This window comes from Caloenas nicobarica, chromosome 4 (genome assembly GCF_036013445.1).
Source record: "Caloenas nicobarica isolate bCalNic1 chromosome 4, bCalNic1.hap1, whole genome shotgun sequence".
NCBI classification, from domain to species: domain Eukaryota; kingdom Metazoa; phylum Chordata; class Aves; order Columbiformes; family Columbidae; genus Caloenas; species Caloenas nicobarica.
The window spans coordinates 42,401,119-42,420,695 of NC_088248.1; positions in this window are offsets into that span (position 1 = coordinate 42,401,119).

Below are 19,577 nucleotides of genomic sequence, written 5' to 3' on the forward strand. Positions count from 1 at the left end.
GAGCCAATCACTCTTCTGATAAAGGCAGAAATTAGAAGCACCTTTCTTTTATATTTTTAAAGGCGTAGTTTCCATAAAAAATTGTCTCAGAAACAGACTTGCAGTTCTGTGACAGTGAATGTGGCTGTGCGTATAAACTCTAATATGTTTCGTTTGTCTGAGCCATCGTTAAAGCCCACCAGGCTAGCTGTGCACAAGGCAGCATAATTCATGGCAGACAGAATATCCATTCATTATTCCTGCCATAATTACAGCAAGAGCTTTATTGATAAACAGAAATAATAATTCTTTTGAAAAAAATGCAGTGTTTGTGACTTTCTAACAAAACAGGGAGATATGGTATGTAAAATCAGTCTTCCCAATCACATGTTTATTGGGACTTCCGAGACGCAGAACAAAAACATTCTCACCTTTACCCTGTGTTTCAGGTATATATTACATCTCAGGAAATATTAATATATAGCCAGACATTACAGCTCAAAACATGCGTTTTCTCTCTTTCACTCCTGCCCTCACATTCCGCAATAAATCAGTGTTAATAATATCTGAGGTCCTAATCCAGCAAAACACTTAAGCACATACTTAACCTTAAACACATGAGTAGTCTCATTATAATCAGTGAGACTCCTCATGCTTTAAAGTTAAGCTCATATTTAAGTGCTTTGTTGAATCATAGCCAAAACGAAGTAGTACAAACCAAGGTGTTTTCTGCATTGAAATACAAGTACAAAGACATGGCATTAACACTGTGGCTCACACTTATTAAAAAAGCACTCCTGGAAGTGTGAATTACAAGAACACTATTAATTCACCCTCATGGGGCTTTAGTATAGCAATGCATGCTCCATAGATCAGATTTTCAAGGCTGAATGTATTTAGAAGTGCTAAGCACAAGCAAATAGAAAAATAGTTATCCTGGCAATCACTCATGATTACTACGTCCACTACAATTTCTAACATGTCAAATTATACCTATCTCTATTGTTATCGTGTCCCCAGTATTTTTCTGTGTTTGAAATCCCAGAGAGTGTGATTCTGCCAGGCAAGTGATATCACAGCATTATTTGTACAGTGAATCCTTGAGAGTGTTCTGGCTTATAATGACAAAAGAAATACTAAATAACAACAATCCTTCATCTGGTACTAGAAGGAGGTTATCCAGATGACACAGTCAGGTCTTTGCCTTTTTTTTTTCTTTTTTCCTGAAAAAACACCTTTGTATCCAGATTCCCAGAAAGCTGTTCAAATTGTGCAAATTTGCTCCAAGCAGTAGGAAATTAATACAAGCATCTTTTTAAAACCTCAAATAAAATAAGCAAATTTTACTTTTTCATTTCATATTTAAAAAGATGCATCCAACGTACAGTCCATTTCAGAGTATGAGTTAGCCCAATGGTAATCCCGCAGGAATTTTTATATTTTACAAGTGAGATCCAAGGCTAATTTGTATCTGCATATAAAATGAAGGCAATTAAAGAAGGAGGGAGGAAGGAGGATCTGATGTGGCCCCTCTCCTATTACTGATTAATTTGGATATCTTTTAAGGACTAATTATTTTCTCTACTAGGATATTTGAGGTAGCATTTCATTCTTCTGGTCATATTCAGTTGTACTGTAAGTCTGCTTAAGTCTGACCAGTAATTTCAGAGTTTGTATACTCCTTGCTTATCATCATGCAAAATGTTTTCTCTCGGGATGGTGACCTTTGAACTACGCTATGGCTATTTTTGCAACAAGTTAGCTAGAATTGAAACAGAAGCATTACTGTTAACTAAATTGTTGTCAGCAGTCAAAAGCCTGTAGTATACAAATGCTATTGCTAAAAATTCAGTGTGGCTTGTCATTATGTAGAAGATGAACTAAGAGTGCTGCTAACGGCTGAGTTACTGCAGAATGCATTAACCCATCAAGAACTGCTCCACTGCTGATGGTCTTGCAAAGCTCCCAAGCTTTTTTTTTTCCTTTCGGTGTGTGTATCCTCTTGTACTCATTTGTTGTTGTTGGTTTTTTTTGTTGTGGTGGTGGTTTTTGTTGTCGTTGTTGTTTTTTCCCATGAACTGCTCTGTTTCCCAAACATATGCCATTGTAGCATGTGCCTTTTGTATCCTAACTGTTTATTTAGAGTTGTGCCATTTCACTTTTTAAGGTCAGAAAGTGCCTGAAATTATACACACCCACACCCCCATGAGCTTCTGCCTAGTTGGTGTGAAGCTAGCACAAGCTCTTGTGGCGCTGAGGGAACAAAGAAAAATCAAGACTGTAAATAATATTTCTCTCATAATAGAGCTAAGGAGAAGGTCCAGAAGGCTGCACCTCAAAAGATAAAGTTTTTAAAGGCTGAGAATGAGAGCCTTCATAAGGAGCCTTCATATGAATACAACTTGTTCCTCTTCAGTGGGAGACATGGGAACTACTCACCCTCTTCTTCCATACATATATTCTAGATTAAAGGTAGTATGCATGGCAACTTGATGCTGATGATCTGGAGAAGAAAACTAGACAAAAATCTGGGTGCAGAGCTAGCTTTGCCTATAGCTTTAAGCTGACACTCTGTATTTTTAATCAAAAACATCCTTCATCCAGGTTCCCAGACATGTTTGAAAAAAGATATAAAGGAACAGATGTATTCCACTCACTATCTCTGTGAGCAACAAGGAACAGCTGTTTCAGAGAAAGGTAAGATAATCTGCTTGCTGGCAACATTTTTTTTTTTAAAGTTCCCAATAGTGAGAAGTCACCGTATGGCTGAAATATAAGGGTTTACAACTTTCTCGCTTGTTTTAAAGTAGATTTTGTCTTATGATTTTTCTTTGCCTGTTCCTAAATTTTTCTAAATTCATGGCTTCAAGTGTATTTTGTGGCAATAAATCTCATGGGATAGTTTTTGTATGGTTGGGTTTTTTCTGTAGAAAAGTTTTATTGTTTACCACCTTTTTACCATGGTGAGCTTCTTTTTCTGCAGAGAAAAATATATCCCTATCCACCTTTTGTCCGGCATTTTCTGTATGTTTTCCTTATCTCCCTGTGGTGCTTCTGTCTCCTTTTCCTTCTCATCACTGAATTAACACATCCTGGTCTTCCTGTTCCCCCTTCAGATTAGAATTTTACTGAGACCATAAGCATTCATGTCACCACCACATGCATTTCTTCTGTTCACAAAGTGTATGAAGTGAAAAGAGCACAGTTTCACAGATAAATCTACAGCACTACCATGTACACAATGGCATTGACATGTTTTCTGCAGTACCATCTTTTCCATTCTGTATGCATCCTAATGTTTGGTTTGCTTTGCTGCACTGTGGGACATAGAGCTGAGGCCTTGTGTGCCCTGTTATCAGTGCTCCTGAGTTAATGTTGCTAATTTATGATCTAGTCTTCATATGAGTCATTGAAGATTTAATGGAAAAGAATGAAACAATAAAATTAAACTTTCACTTCTTTTTATATTGATTCTTAAAGAGAAACTATAATTTCTGATTTATTTTTTGTAGCATATTTTCCAACTTTTCTCTCTAACTGTAATTACAGTTATTTAATTAACGAATTGTCAAGCCTGAGGAACACTATATTGGTCAAGGATAGATGTATTACTTTTAAAGAGTTATGTACTCTCTTATTTGGAACTGCTGCGGTAAAGACAAATGCTATTGCACAAATACATCCCACCTGATCTTCATCAGTCAGTGGAGATTCCTAAGGATCTAATTGCTCTAGGATGCCTCCAATGTCAGTGGATAGAGATAGACACTTCCAGAAGGTGTTTTAGATCTTAGCTGAGTTTAATTGCTTTCTAAAGGTGACTTTCTGGAAATGACCCAAAGAACTAGTTTTTAATTTGACTGTTTCAAGTAAGCGAATCAGGCTTTTGTAAGTCTTATGGTCACCAAGTTAAAGTACCCATTCGCTGGAAAAAATCCCAACCAAACCAACACACCAAGCCTTCAGTGAGATCACTAAAGCCTGGGCTGTGTTTCCAGCAGCATCAAGGTAAATGACTGCTCTTAGGTGGCCCTTCTGTAGGCTCAGAAATTGATCCAGAGCCTGTTTAAAGTCACTAAAGACATTCCTGTTGACAGTAGCTTTTTATGAGACCCTCATGAAACAATGAATAGAAGAAGCAGTCGAACAGCATTTATTAGAAAAAAAAATCAATTAATTGAGGGGCTTTTTTGTTTGGTATGGTATTTATCATCCAGTCATGTGTTCTGAAAACTGATTAAATATTTATTAATTCTTGCCTAGTAGTAGTGCAGATAATTCTCATTGCTCAGTTGTTTCCAAAATATTCTGTGTTCATTTTGTCCATTGTTCAGTCATACTGTGTTGTTGGATGCATATCACACTTTCTTCTTATGGAGTTGATACCTCAAAAATATTAATTTGAGCATAAAAATGATGAAGAAATAACAAGGAGTGAAACTCTAGTATAAATATGAGGCTCTTGAGATTTGCAAATAATTTTTTGACTATGAGCGGTAATTCCAGTATTTCTAAATGATGAACATTATAATGGCACAGAGAGAAGAACACTGAAGAAGACTGATTTATGAGGGAAAAATATTTGTTAATATTTTACTCTGTGACCTAGATAAATATGCATATGTGGTTTTGTATTATTTCTAATACATGTTGCACTCATGTATGTATGTTTCTGTGAGTGTATAGGAGAGGTTTAAAAGAATTTGAATGATATTAGTACTTAAAGTGTTTATTAGTAACATATCTAAGTATATGTGCAGGTTTTACTGGAATCATGGGGCCTATTTACACCCATTATAGGGCAGTGCTTCAACTCTTCTGTTGTGATGTGGTGATTGCTCTGTTGAAATGTCTGTTTCATTTGTTTAGTTTTCTCTAGGAGTCTGAATTATGTGAAATAGGAGATTAGAGTGTATTTTGTGGAAATGATCAAGCACTTAAATCTTTTGACTTGCCCATACGGAAAGGCCATGTTGAAGCTTATGAGTATGTTTAGACCTGAATCAAAATAGCCACACTGATGTACAAAAAGATATAAGCTTGAAAATGGCATAGGCAGTGTCCCAAGCACAAATAACATTATATATCCTCAGAAACGATAAGCAGAGCTCATATAAAAGCATGAAAGTTAGATTTTAGATCAAGCAGAGGAAGGCTGGAAACCAAATATTCTAAGGTCCTTAAATGAGTACAAATACAGAAAAGCAGGGTGGGAAATCCTTCTTTTTTTGGTGCACATTATGATTTTAGAATATGATTCTGTCATCATGTAGACAGGTCTGAAGTATGTGGTATTTCAATTGGATGTCAAAATAGCAGCTACATTTTTAAACTGGTATTAGCAGGAATGTGAAGGATCTAAATTAGTTATTTGAATATTACTCTCTTCTCCAGGGAGTAAAGTTTTTCTGCATATCACTTATGAAACAGTACAGTACATCTAACTCCATTTAGACATTAACATTAATTGCTAATGGTTTCATTTCACAGATTCTAAATTGTGGATTTATTGAATCATCCTAAACTTGCTCCTCTGGGGCTATGTAAAAATAAGCTTGTGTATTCTTAGGAGCAAACTGCAAATCAGCAGTTTTAATGCTGCCTAAGATCATCTGTTGTGGTTTTTTTTTGTGGTTTTGTTTGTTTGTTTGTTTGTGTTTTTCCATCACTAGTATATATCAAGTTTATGTTAACTACATGAAAACACAACACAAATATTCAGTAGCATTTAAAGAACTTGAAGTAGTTAACCTAGTTCTCAGCTGCAAAATGTTAGAAGACTCAGCACATTAAAGTAGGTGCAAAAATGTAATGGGACATTTGCTTTTACTGGCATTCACCTTCTATATGAAACCAAGTTAAACTTATATTCCTAAATATGTTAGTGAAAGTTCTTCAAATATCATCTCCTTCTCCCTCTCTTTTTCTGTCACCTCCATAGATTTCTTTTCCATCCTTGTGCAATCATCTAAAAAGTCACCTTTGCTTAATTAGAAATGTCACTGGAAATTGTTTATGTTTCCTTAGGTACACAATGCAAAGCAGTTATTTTTCAGTCTGGATGATGACTTTGTAAATTTTTATTCAGAGCAAAACAATGAGGAACAGATATCTTTTCTGCAAGAGAGAAAATGACCAGGTGGCCAGTTACCCTGAAACAATCAGTGCAGAATGATTTAGTGTACCACTCGCCAACATGCTCCCGGGAGTGTAAACAGAGTAAAACTCTGCATTCTGTACAACGATGAACAAAATTGCAAATGGAGGAGAAAAACCTTGCTTCTCCATATCAATTTATGAGGGCAGGTGGATATTGGGTACTTCAAGCTAATGATTACTCAACCTCCTAGACTCTTGCTTTACTGCTTCCTCTGAAAATCCAAATATCTGCATAGCTTTGTGGTGTTTGAAATAGCAAAGTACCGTATGTGGCTAAAACTGGTAGCTCCATGTCATTTCCAGGGCTACGGCCATAAAGCAGCTGCAGCTTATCTTATGTTTCTCTGTAGACAAACAAGGTTGGATTTAGCTCATACATATTTTCATTAATTATTTTGGAGGCAATATCTTATTTTGAAATATCTTTACTGTTATATAATGCTCTGCAACATATTAACTTAGAGGAACTTTGGAATGAATAGAATTAATGTATGTTTAAAACAAGTATTTTATAGCTATAGAAGGAAGCGAGCTTCTTTATTTTGGAAGATATTGATGTTTTAAATTTATAACCAGGCATTACAGTGTGTATGGACTCAACAGATCTAATGCAAGGCTACACAGTTCTACAATTTGACAATGCTGAGATATCATTGTGTTGAGCTATGGCAAAGGTGAACAGGAAAAAAAAAGTGAAATGAATCCACTGAATTCTTCTAGGTGTTGCAGAAATACATGAATCAATTTGTGTTTTTCTGTTTCCAAAAATGTATATGTGCAGAGATTTTTAATGAAAGCATTCCAAAAGAAGACGCGTAACTGCCAGGTTAGAAGTCTAGTTAAAAAAAGGCATAGAAAGTTATGATTCAAGCATTTTCTTTTGCCTGCTAAGAGGGAAGAAATAGAAAATAAAAAAGATCAACACAAACTACCGACCTACCAGTGAGTACTTTCAATAAGTGTGTCTACCTTCTGCATTGCAAAACTGCTTGAGTAAGAATGCAAAAGTCATGACAAATCACTTTTTCTTATAACGTAAAAGCATTATTTTCTCCTTAATTGGTCCCGGTGAAAAATCTCTAGTTTTGCTTGAAAAGTGATCTTTTTGTATAGTTTTAATGAATACAGTGTTTCTGAATGGTCTTATATTGACAACTGTGACGACCTTTTTATCTACAGAACCGTATACCTGGGGCAGTGACATTGCTTGTATCACCGAGGTGCCATGCGTACTCCTTTATCTCAAATAATGACAGGTTTGTTCTGTCTCCTTGCCTTAGCATTTCCCCAGCTCCCTGTTGTGAGAAGGGCCCAGCTTATAGCCAATTAGTATCAGATGTGGCAGTGATGTTTCTGAGCCTGCATATGTTTGGCCTTTGGTAACTGAGTTGAATGCTCCATACTCCTTACTGAAGACGTGTTAGCACCTATCTGACAGCAACAAGATTTGCTCATTCTTTACTTTCTGACCCGGATGAAGTCTGACCTGAAAATACTGAATTCAAAGTACGTTTATTCCACTACAGATCTATGGAGTCTTTACCTTCTTTTGGAAACAGATTGTAAGAAGAATTAAGGAAAAGGATCAGGTGGCATATTTGTTTGTTGTTATAGCCCTTTATTACATGAGGTTAAATGTTAACAAAAAAGAAAGAGGCTCAAGAAGCTGCTTTTTGGCAGGTAACGTTCCTGTCATCAGAAATGCTAAATTTGTTGCAAAAGTCTGCAGTGCCTCCTAGAGGAGACAACCATTTCGAAACAAATGATTGCTATCTCTTTATTACACAACAAAACCAAGCATGGTTGCTCTAAGTATTCTAAGAAAGTGTGTATATTGTAGTAAGCTCTACTGAGTCATTTGGTAAAATCCAAACTTTGCAGTTTTAACTCTCAGCAGATTTTTAAATTTAATCTTACACCTTCAAAGCACAGTGTTTGCATCATCCTGATTATTGTTAGATGGAATGAAAATGGTGATTCTGCAAAAATCTTATGGTTTAATTTGCATTTAAAGCTCTTGCAAATGTATTTTAATTAACATTATGTTCTACATCACTACTTACTGACAAAGTGGTTTTAGACTGTAATTTTTTTAGAATGCTATTCAAATCTAGAGTACACAGTAGAGTTTTGTACCAGAGTTCAATAATTCATTTATTTTAACAGCATAATAGTCTGTGGGAATACCTGTGTCGTGTCTTAGTAGCGATTGTAATTAAGGCATGAAGAATAAAGTCCAGGCTCTTTCTGGCTGCCCTATGGACACTTGGAAAAGGAAGAATGCAAAGAACATTCCTGTGGGCAAAGTTCCAGTCCTGCTCTGGTCATGTACCCATGCATAAAGAGATGGAGAGGACTAGCCACCAATTCTGGGTCTGCCCCACCACTGTCAGCTGCCTAATGCACATGAGAAAGTGCAAACATAGTTTGTCAGGAATTTTCTTCCTCTGAAGAAGAAAGGTAATTCTCTTCGGGAAGCACAACTTAGTTTTTATAGAAACCACTGCCTTCAGATCTGGTCTCTCCTTAAATAAAAGTAATCATGATATGCCGTGTTCCTTGGTGTTGTTAATGCAAAATAGTATCTCTGCAAATTTTATGCAATTAGTGTGCTGATCTGGAAATCCCTTCCCTCTCATTCTCTGAGATTTTTAAGATGGTAAAAGGCAGTAGAATCGTTTTTCCTGCTTGTCTCAGAAGAGAAAGGACAAAAAAAGGAATTGTGAGAATATTCAAAAATGGGAGAAGGGTTTCATGACTAGATGGTGGTTCTGGCAACATTTTTTTTTTCTTTTACATTTTTTCCCCAGTGGCAATGGCAGCTTAAACAGATCCTGATCTCCTTTATCTCTGTTTTTTTTCCTAACTTTTTTCCCCTCATCTGTGACAAAAATGTTCATGGCACTGTATGGTGAACGGAATGCAAAAAAGTGACCTATGTTAAAAATACTCTTGCAGGAAAACTAATAGCAGGTTTCTTAAAGTCAGTTCACAGAAATGTTCACAGATTTTACAATGAATGTGCTACTGGGAATGGGTTTCCAAGAATGAAGTTGGAGTGAAACCCATGTAGGTGGCCTCAGCTACTAAGAACAAGGTTCATGGTATTATGGAGTCCATATGTGTGTGTTATGGCACACGCAAAGATTTTGGCAAGTGTTTTGTGTTTTGCATACGTGAAGCCTAAGCATCTGCTGAACCTCCTAAATTTCTGGTTTAGATTTTTCTTAATATAACTTTTCTTCCTCCCTCTCTTCCTCCCTTCCTTCCCTCTCTCTTCATACTTGAGCATGGTCCATTCATTCAGGAAGATGAGTATGCAAAAAGGAAAAGAAAATATTGAAACTTATTCAGTTGTTCAGATCTCTCTTACGAGCTTAAATTACATGCCTGTGGTGTTTAACTTAAGGCTAGATATCTATCTAGAAGGCACAGGCATGCAAGAAAGGATTTATAGCTTTTTCTCTAGTTTAGCAAAGTGCCTTTGAAGTAGATTGAATACAGAATAAGGAGGTGTAAAAATTAGAGCTTGTTTAACTGCTGCTGAATGCAGGCAAATCTCTCTGTAAATAGCAGCTGCTAATAGTAATGGAAAATGCTTCTAATCCCGATACACATAAGGTAACAAATAGAAATGAACTCGTTTACATTATTTATAACTTTTCTGAACAAGGTTCTTCTCATCACCTGTTGGAGAGGCCACCTAAAAGTAACTCTAGACCTAAAAATCGAGACAAATTGTCAGCTTTTTCATCTGCTTTCTGGGAAAGGCAAAAAATGTAAGAATTATATGTCTACAGAAACTTTCAACCAGGAGACTGTCTCAAATGTATTCTAAGGTAGCTGCTGCTAAATGACACAGGGGGTGCTGGTCAATCTTATTTTTGTCTAGTTGCCTCTTTATTTCCTTGTTTACAGCCTTTGGTGGGGTCTGGACAATAGGAGGGAAAGGACACAGAGACTGCAGCTCCCATAGGACAGTATACTTTTTTTTAAACATTTATTTAATAAAAAATGAAAACATTTCAAGTAATTCCAGAAACAAAATACTGAATTTCTGCTTTCCAGAGGGAAAAAGCTTGTTTTGACTCATTTCAAAATACATGAAAATTGTCAATATTTTGAGGGAGAGAGAAAGAGGAGCTGAGAAGGAGAAAGGGAGGAAGTTTCATTGCTTTATAGCAAGGCTTTTTGATTAAAAATTCTCTATCATCAGGCTCCTCTTGACCAGTCAGAATGGAAGATGTTAAGGAGCTTATATTTAACTCTGTGGGGACTCAACTCTTAGGGTTCTGTAGGAATTAACCTCTGATGTTCCTTGTATTTCTTAATTGATGACTTTACATGGATTTAGGCTTTTGATACTATTTACTTTGATATCACTTACTTTGTGTTGCCTTGACTTGGAAATGAGATGAGACTGGTGCAGAGTACCAGCATGTGGGCAATACAGTTGGCCTTATTTGAGTTCTGTAAAGTTTGACGTTGAGAGGAGCGGGTTGCAAATGCTACAGTTCTGACTCTGTATTCCAGCATTCAGTTTTTGTATTCTAAATGTCAAAAATTGCATAGATGTCTTCAAAGGATGAATGTCTCTTATTATCCTGAAAGGCTGACATGTATTAGGAAGCAGAGAACACTGGTGGATTAGAGCCATCTGTGCAGATTCCTTTTCCTAAGACGGGTGAGGGCAACTCCTGTATCATGCTTGGTTACCTGTTGCCATTACTGTGCATACCAGTATTTTTCATCCAGAAGAGCATAACACACCATCTGTGTGTTAAGATGTTGAACCTCATTGTGGGAGTCTATTAGATATATATTTTAATAAGAATAATCTGCAAATATTTCATAGAGATATGCCCTTAATGATGTAAATTATCTGCCATGTATCTGTTCTAAGTATTAATTCTGACAAAAACTATTTCTGTAGTTCACTCAAGTCATTTCTGTTTCCTAAAGAAAAAGTTTCTGCATTGTTCATCTCGTTCCATGCTGTCTATTCTGTCCTATCATAAATAATCTCAAACTCCTCACGGTAGTTTTAATATGTTTAAAGACTTCCAAAAACCACTGTGATTATCTAGTCTAACTCTTTTCATAACAAAGGGGTAGGACTTGGCAGTGTTCATTCCTGTTGAAACCTAGATGGGTGCATTTGAACTGTAGCACACCTTTTGAAAAAAAAAAAAACCACCCACAACCCTCATATTGAATAAAAGCCCTTCTACAATTCTTAGAAACATAATCATTAATTACTTTCAGATGTTACCTGCTCTCTAGGTTGGAATTGTCTGGTTTCAGCTTCTAGCCATTGGAGCATGTTAACCTACATCTGCTAGACTGAGGTGCTCTGTTCTCTGCAAATCCATGTACAGGTTGTGATCAACTTACCTCTTTGCTTCTCTTTGAGATAAATACACTTAGCGCTTGGAGACTTTTGGTCTGTACGTATTTTTCATCCTCCAGTCATTCACTGCTCCTTTGGTAACTTCTTTTCAACATTTTTCTTGATCTGAGGATATAAAACTAGACATGACAGCAATCATACTAGTGTTAGGTAGGTGTGCTCTTATTTGGTATTCACCTACTTTTACATCTAACGGGTTGTACTATTCTATTGGATAGAGCATCGTATTAAAAGCTCACACGCAGCCTATTAGTCACTGTAACTCTTTAATCTTTTAGAGTAACTATCTGGCAGAACAGGCTATAGTAGTGTGAAGATTTTTGCTGTTACCATGTCTGACTTTACATTTGGCCTTGTTGAAACAAACTGAAAGTTGAAATGAAATGTTCGTTCCTCCAGAATACCATCAGATCCAGGTGCCTGCCTTCCAGGAGGCTGGTAATGATGTTAAATAGCAGTGAACAAAGAATATATACCAAGAAGATCTCTAGGAACACAACTGAAAATACAGCTGTTTAGCAAAAATTTCCTGCCCTTAGTGACATTTTGAGACATGAATTCCATGTTCATTTTGTAGCATTTTTGTTTCCTAGTTGAGATCTCTTATAGCAGTAAGTCAATCATCTTACTGACCCCTATATATTGCAACAACATTATGGTCTTTCACACAGTTGCCACATTGTCATTTTGCAGATTGCGTGCTTAGGTATTTGATGCTGTGTCCAGAAATGTGTAATGCACTTTCACCTTAGACTTCATTCCACTTGACTCAAACCAGGCTTTATTTTGCATGGAAAGAAGTGTCAAAACAAGGTACCAGAATGTTAAAACTGAGAAATTGCAAATAGAGCTGACAGGCTGAGGAATTGCCAGTGTGCTGATCCAGAGGGTTCAGTCACAGAATTAGGCTTACTCCCAAGTAAAATGTCAGCTTCTAAGACACTTTTCTCTTGAGCAGCCCAGTCCTGCTCTGATTTATCTTGATGGTGGTCTGCAGTCACCTGTGTACTTAAAGGCAGAGTACAGATTATGTAGCTAGCATCTACTAGCTCTGTCTACTGCATTCATTTTGCAGATCAGGTGTTCAAAGTAACAACTTCAATTCATAATAGATTAGATCCAAGCAACAACAACATTTTCCCCCAGCAAATAGTGATTGATGTCAAAGAAGTATTCTACTTTGGCAGTTTTTCAGTGCATTTTTTCCTTCTTTTGTGTTCTTAGTTATTATTCACTGAAAGAGGAAGAATATAGTATGAACTAGTACCAGAAAGAAGCTCCAAAGATAAAGTTCAGGTTGAGTGGGGATCATCTGACAAGGGATGTGGTATTGATCATTTCTTTCCTCATGTGGGAAGCTGGTATTTACTGCACACAGATTTTCTGTGACCTCTCCTTGCTGTCAAACAGAGAAGAAAGAAGCATTGAAAATACAGTTACAATTACCCAAATTTTAAGTCTGAGCTTGCCTTGGCTTTGCTGCTGACTTACAAGTGGAACAACTAATATACACTCCCTAATGGATTCAGTGCCATTAAGAGAATTCCCCCATAAAGTAATTGCTGGAATTGTATTCACATGAATGTAAAATATGATCTGTTTTCAGTAAATGGAGCTTTGATCTGTATATGCTTAGGTGAATCTGAATACAGAAGAGGGTTTCAAATCAAAATCAAGATTAATATCAAGTTAATATAAGAAAGAATTATGTCAAAATTGTTATAAGTGAAAACAGGAAGTGATTTGTCCTTAAAAAGCTCAAAGTCATCACAGTAGTCACATCATTGTCAGAAATACCCCAGTACCGATGATGTGTTATATGTCCAAGTCCTAAAGACTGTTATTCAAAATGAGTTACTCAGTTTGTGTTCTGCTGTCCATCTTCTGTGCTGAGTGTACCGGCACACATCTAAAGAAGAAGAAAATTTGAGAATGTACAGCTAGTATAATGACATCATTATAGCTTCAGTACTTCACATAAAATCACGTTTAATGAGAGAGAAGGCTAAGGAGAGATTCAGGACAGAAAAGACAAATGGAGGGAACTTAAATAAAAGAAAGGTACCTGAGGTGGCCTCAAGCCTGCACAAAACAATGACGGCTTTGCTTGTGTTTTTCTGAGCATAAATTATTTTTTACTCAGCCATGCTGGGTAATTGAGGCTAAATGATTTTATTTCTCCTGATACAGTCTGTCCCCAGCTTCACCACTGACTTCTTTAAAGCCGCATCACACATGAAAAATCAAAGTGAAAGCAGAAGGAAGGGAGAGTTAAGAATCCAGAAGGCATTGGACACTTACTGCAAAACGTCCCTTTCCCGATACTTTCCAAGCACCAGTTTTGTAGAAATAGCAGCTAAAATAGCTGTTCATCATTGTACTGTATCCAGAGAGGAATTGGAGGTTTTATGAGCTTTAGAAAAACAAAACCAGCTGTTCTGTCAGGTAATGGAAAGGCATGTAATTGAGTACATTATCATCACAATTCATACAAAAGTGTTAAAAAGCTGTGTTTTTCTCCACTCTGTGTCATTTTAACTACTGCTTCCCTCACCTGTACAAGCTCTTCTAGAAGGAGAATATGTCTATATTGCAGAATCTATGTGTATCTGTACATGTCCCTTCATTCTTGCAAAGAGCTCATGTGGAGCACTCTGTCCCTGTTGTGGTTAGCTTCTGCAGTATTATTTCTGTGGACACTAATTTCTTCATAAATCTGAGAGAAAACTTGCCTGTCTTTCCATGTGCAAATACTCATGGCCTACTAAAGACATTGTAAAATATTTTATGTTTTCTGAACACTGTGTTTTTGATCATTCTTACCAATATCAACTGCTCAGTATCTAGACCAGCACAGGTTGTGAGTAGGATGCTCATAAAGGCCATAGAAGATCGATATTTCACCTGTGATTTCTGAAGGCAGAACAGGACATCAGGAAGGAAACTAGGCATAGTAGATTGAGAGTGAAAATAAAGACAGTTGTTGCTTGGTCCTGGTTACTGTAGGCATTGTATATGCAATGTCTGTTTTGATGTTACATATTTAATATTGGCATGATGAGGATGACTTCTGGTGGAAACATCTGTAATGTGTGCTCAGAGCCTCTAGTTGCACAACATTCAAATGAGGAAGGTCATCTAAGTCAGAATGAGGTTGATGTAGCCATCAGTATACTGGTTTCGTAGTTCCTGGTGGAATAAACTGTAGTTTTGCAGGATGGTCATAGCCTGTATTTTTGACAGCCTGAAGGATAGCACTGCCTACGTGACTACATGGATATAGGTACACCAATGCTATCAAGAGCATGACTTCAACAGTATCTGCAAGAGTGAATTTCTTTTTTTCCAATTATGGCATTAAAGCACAGAGGATTTTCTACCCCTGTACGAGTCATTATGAGATGCCCTTGTCATCCAATGGCTAGTCCTTAGTGTGCGAGGAAAATGAGAAGTGTCTTGTGTGGATGTTTTCTTGCTTTCCAGGTATGCCTGAGGGAATGCAATGCTGTGCACTGTTTTATTGTATACATTCATTAGGCTACTACTGCTTTTTTAAAGGCTAATTGTGGTTATTGGTCTTTGGTTTTCTTTCCCTACTGTATACTTTTTCCAGGAGGCCAAAAGACCCCTCTCTGGCAGAAGACAGAGCAAAGTATTTGTTGTCCTTTTTTTAAAAATTCATAGTATGGTTTGCTAGACAGAATAAATGTTTGTTGTCTTTATTATGTTTGTGTTTCATTTCTAAGCATTGGCTATTTCTGAGTTGCTCCTGGTGAGACTGCTGGCTTGCATGCACTTCAGGAGGCATTTCAGGTTTCATTAGGTAAAAATCAGTCAGCTTGACTGGAGGGTTGGGGGGAATGTGCCAAAACCAGGGACCTGTTACTAGCATTATTTTAGAGGCTGGGATAACATCAGGGACAAATCCTATGCAACTAACCCTCAGCACAAAAAAGGTCAAATTTTGTGGTGTAGGGAGGAATGTTGTCTATCAATGGAGAGTAGATTCAAACTGATGGCTGAATACACAGCTTGCTGAGGAATGGAGAGAAGCAAAGCTATAGGGTGGGCTGTGTAGAGTTTGTTCTCATCGGTTGCCTTGAGTTGCTTTGTTTTCCAATACATAGTGTTCGCCCCCAGTATACCTTATGGAAATGATGTAGTGGTGTTGGTTGCTTACTGAGCTACAGTTTCACTTGTTGGTTTGATTTTGCAACATTTTTCTCTCTGATCCTGTTGTTCCCTAATCAGTCTGTCAGCGTATGGCCTTAAGGCTGCTTGTCTAGGTGCAGGGTCGGTTTCAGCAGAGTGATCTCTGATCTCTTTCAGGGGCTTATGTGCCCTTCCTCTAACTTTTTTTTTTTTTTTTTTTTTTAATGGGCTTCATCTTTGATGCTGTCTATACCTTCTGCCTGTTGTGCAAAACATCTGATTAACCCTGCTAGAGGGCCTGCCATGCACAACAATTAGCTCCCAGGCGAAGGCTGGGGCCAGCACGCATTTATTTGAAATCCTTACTGAAGAGGGATGGAGACACAGCATGCCAGGGCTCGCTGTTGTACAGGCATCCTGAGGTTTTTAAAATGCTCTTTTCACTGTGTGCCTGTCCATTTAAACCTCGCCTCTGCCAGGCTTTTCAATACACTTTCATGCTGCTGCTGCTGAAGTGTGCGTTTCCCACAGTTGTGTTTGCTGAACTCGCATGACAACATGGCTGTGATCCTTTTCAAGGTAACGGTGGATTTTTATATACGGCATGGCGAGGACCGTCGAAATTGAGCTGGCTGAATGAAATGATTAACCAGCTGTCCATGAACCCACAGGTGGCCTCCAGGGCATTTTGGCTCAGAGTATAAGCGCAACAAACAGAAAATAGAAACCTGGGCAATTGTGAAATGACACTGGAGAGGAAAGTAAATTTAATATTTTGGTCCCAGCTATACTTCCACTGTAAAATAAATGGTTTTAAAACTGCCTTAAAGCAAAACTTGGCATGATCCTTATGAACCTTTGAGATGTTCTGGGTTCAAAAGCCATGTAACATGCTTGCAAAGGTTTTGTGTGAGGATGATAGAGGGATTTTAGATTAGAAACTAGGTAAGGGACTAGTTATCAGTATCAATCCTATGTTAAGATACAGACAGCAAGTGTACGACATCCTGGATGTGAAAAGTCAAAGTTCTTTCATCAGATTAATTAGCATTTTAAGGACAGACATTTTCACATTAAAGAAAAGTTAAACTACTTTTTAGAATGCAATTTGAAAAGAACTAAGCAAATTAAGATAATTATATAAATTATATCCTTTTAAAATTAGATCAAATTCAGTATGAGTATATATTTTGTTTTATTTTGGAGAGAGAGATCAGGGAGACCACGTGGATCAATATAATCAATGTGAATAATTAATCCATTTAGCCTACCAACCATAGGGTCTCTGGGCACAAGCTGCTTGTAATTCAGCAGCTACGACTTAGTTCTGTCTTGGAATATGTTTAGACACAGCAGTGCAGATCCTGGTTGCATTTAGCACAGGAGACCCTGGCACTGCGAATAAGCAAGATGCAAAGGAGTAGGGCTGAACCTTTCATCCTCTGAAAAGGAATTTAAATATATTTATTGCTTGATCAAGAATTTCACTGATCCGATAGACCCCCTCCCAATTTATGCAGTGTTGCTTTGGAAATAAATGCCTGATAGTGCAAATCTCACAAGATCCATTGGGGGTGGGGAGCTCTGGAAGCGGTCAGCTAGGATGATAAGTCATTGCCCAAGAATTTAGTAGCACTAGTAAGAATATGAAAATACATTCCAAATGTCAGAGACAGATGCTGCTGCTATTACCAATATTCAAACTTTGTGGGCATATGGTGCACAATGAATTGATTTCAGAATAGAATTTTTGTGGGATTTACAGTACTTCAATTTAGATGACATGAGGGGTCTGGAGCGCAAGTCTTATGAGGAGCAGCTGAGGGAACTAGGGCTGTTTAGCCTGGAGAAAAGGAGACTGAGGGGAGACCTTATCGCTGTCTACAACTACCTGATAGGAGGTTGTAGCATGGAGGGTGTTGGTCTCGTCTCCCAAGTAGCAAGTGACAGGACAAGAGGAAATGGCCTCAAGTTGTGCTAGGGGAGGTTTACATTGGATATTAGGAAAATACTCTTCAGGGAAAGGGTTGTAAAGAGGTGGAACAGACTGCCCAGGGAAGTGGTTGAGTCACCTTCCCTGGAGGTGTTCGAAAGACACATAGATGAGGTTCTTAGGGACATAGTTTAGTGCTAGAGTTAGGTTATGGTTGGACTTGATGATCTTGAGGGTCTCTTCCAACCAAAACAATTCTATGATTCTATGACCTGAATAGGGATGTAAAAGGATTTAAAAGTAAAGAATAACTAAATAAATGTAGAGAATAACACATTAGAGTCTATGAAATACCAGTAAGACATGAGTAAGATTTGCTAATAAGTGGTATTGCACTTGTATCTGGATGGTCTCTGACACTGATGACTTGTGTCCATCGCACTATCCAGTATCAGTCTAGTGCTTTATATCTGAACCATTTGAGGCTAATAATGCTAGCTATAAATCTTGGTATTTGGGCTAAAGCAAGACTTGCCCTAACTCCTTTTCTTACATTTGTATTTGTGAACTGATCTATGTCTTCTTGAACATTCTCTTTAATGAATTATTTGTTTTCCTTTTCCTATCTGTCCTTTTCTCTCCAAATTCTCCCTCCCTGCTTTGAAGTACTATTTAATTCCTGTAGGAGCTCTGAGATGACAGATCACATAATCCCCCAAACATAGGGATTGTTATTGATATAGGCTATTGACTAGTAAATCTTTTTGTAATTTTGTTATTTGCTTTACCAGGTACCTGTCTAAATGATCTGTTGTTCTGAGGACCTATTTGTATGGTGCAAATGAATAGTCATAAATAAAACTCCCTGCTTACATTCAAAACTATCAGTCCTTGTAACGTCAGATGGTTGCATATGTTTTAAGTCTCGCTTCTAGAACTCGTTATTGCACAAAAGGTTGAGAACTTCAACTTTTTATAACAGTATGTGTGGCTTTTGTGATGCAAACGAAAGCCTGCAGATGGCTCAGAGGCATCTCAAGAAACTATTTCACTCTTCCTACCACTTTTTAAAATTAAAACGATATTATCGTGATATCTTAAACCAGTCTCTTGTGATTTAGGGAGGGAAGAAAGGGTTCTTAAGCCACAGGTCTGAACCTTTGGGACCAGGTAAAGAGGCCCTTTCAGGCACAGTTCTTTCTGTGTTCTGTGTATCTGTAATAAGCTACTTAACATTCCTCTGTGAGTTTAAAGGAGAAAGCTTTGTTCTTTCCTCTATCTATTTTCCAGTAAGTCATATAGAGCTTTCAGGAATAGCATCTTTCTCCCTTGTGTCAAAGTCTCTGTGGGATGAAAGTGAAGCCTTTCTAAAGAAGAGTTATTACTGAAGGATCTTATAAGGATGTCAGAACAAAAGGCAGCTTGTTCGTTTCCTATTATTAGTTAGGCCTACATTAAAATCCTTTCTGCTTTCTTAGTGCCATGAGTCTAGACATGCAGTCATGCTCATATGTGTCTATAGTATGCATCTCTCTGTCCCACCACACTCATAAAACGTGCCATTAGATTTTCCTCCCTAATTAAGAAATGCAACCAAAGAACCCCAAAATTTGACTCAGAAAATGAACATGGGAGCTCTTTCCTCCATCACTGTCTCCTAAGATAAAAAAAAAAATTGTAATAGAAAAGAATAATGCCCTATGACAAAATTTCTTTAAAGTAGTGCAGGTAGAGCTGCTGTTCTATTGTTTTCGTTTGCTCCTGTCACCTGTATTCCTGTGACTCCATCAGTCTCTTAAAAAGCAAACTGTTCTATCTGTCAGCTTTCATCAGAAAACACAAACACATCAGAAACTAAGCTTGAAAAAAATGCTTGCGTGTGATTTGTTCATTTTCACACTAGACTTGAGATACACCTTATTACTTTCTATACATGCTGTTTTC